This window comes from Falco cherrug, chromosome 2 (assembly GCF_023634085.1).
Source record: "Falco cherrug isolate bFalChe1 chromosome 2, bFalChe1.pri, whole genome shotgun sequence".
In the NCBI taxonomy this organism is placed as follows: domain Eukaryota; kingdom Metazoa; phylum Chordata; class Aves; order Falconiformes; family Falconidae; genus Falco; species Falco cherrug.
In genome coordinates, this window is record NC_073698.1 from 57,400,984 (window position 1) to 57,402,346 (window position 1,363).

The window sequence follows — 1,363 nt, forward strand, 5'->3', positions numbered from 1 at the left end:
GCCGGGGCAGCGCAGGTGGCGGCGCGGGGCGGGGAGGGGGCGCGGGGGGCGTATCGCCGGGGCAGCCGCGGCCGGGCCCACCCGCCGGTTGCGCCCCCTGCTGCGGCAGCGCAGCGCGCCGGGAGGGCTCCGAGAGCCGCCCCGCCGCCGCCCGCTCCCCCTCCGGCTTTTAAGCGGGGAGCGGGGCTTTCCGCGGGGTTTCGGGGTTTTTCCCTTCTGTGACTATGAGGGAGCCCAGAGCCGAGGCCACCAGCTGCACGGAGCGCTGCGCAGGGCTAAGGTCACGCCATGTCCCTCCGATGTCAACGGCACGATGGAAAACGGGCAGCTCTGCCTCCTTCCCGCCTCTCAAGCCAGAAACCCGGAGCTTTTCCCAGCTGCTGCTGCTGCTGCCAGCCGGGAGAGACAGCAGCGGTTTGCCGCCTGGCACTCAGCCTCTGGTGATGATGGACCTGCGGCTCCCAGGAGCTGGTGCTTCTGAGAGGTTGCCCAGAGAGGCTGTGGATGCCTCATCCTTGGAAGTGTCAAGGCCAGGCTGGATGGGGCTTGGAGCAACCTGGTCTGGTGAACCATGTCCCTGCTCATGGCAGGGGGTCGGACCAGATGGTCTTTGAAGGTCACTTCCAACCCAAACTGTTCCGTGAGTCTGTGTTTCTGCAACCCCATTCGCTTGTCACTTCAGTCTGTCTGGAGCAGACGGCTGCCCCGTGTGCCTTGTGTGTGTTCCATGTGTGCCCCGTGTGCCGTGTGTGTGTGCCATGTGTGCCCCGTGTGCCACCAAACCACAGGGAAGGCTGGGAGAACGCTGGTCAGTGTAACACAATGTACATTTCATGCACGCGCCTTACCGACTGTGTGTGTGAAATAAACAGATGAGAAGTTTAGCATGAGAAGAACGGCCAGAGTGTGAGGCCAACAAAAAAAGTGGATAGGGGAAGCTGTGCAATACTAAGACTCGAATGTACTCAGAGTGTGAAAACAGGAAAACATTAGCAGGCACTGCCAAAAAAAAAAATAAATTTCCTAAATTCCTGAAAGAAGAATAAAATCCTTCTTGGAGGCTTGCTGATGTTGTTACACTGGTCTGGAGTTTATGCAATCAATCCAATGGCATCTCCTACAACGTGCACTTAATAAATACCTGGCTGCTGAACAGGTTGATTTCTCCTTAAGTACAAATCCAACCAGCTTTGCAATGTATTGCAATGTGGAGTATCTACCGTCAGCGCTTCAGGTGCTAAAGGCTGCACTGACTTGTGACGCGGAGCTACAGCTAAACCTGGATTCCTTAAGCTGTGTCTGTGAGGGGGTGATCTGCTCAAGGGAGCTCCACTCTCTTATTGGTTGCCTGTACTCTTGACCG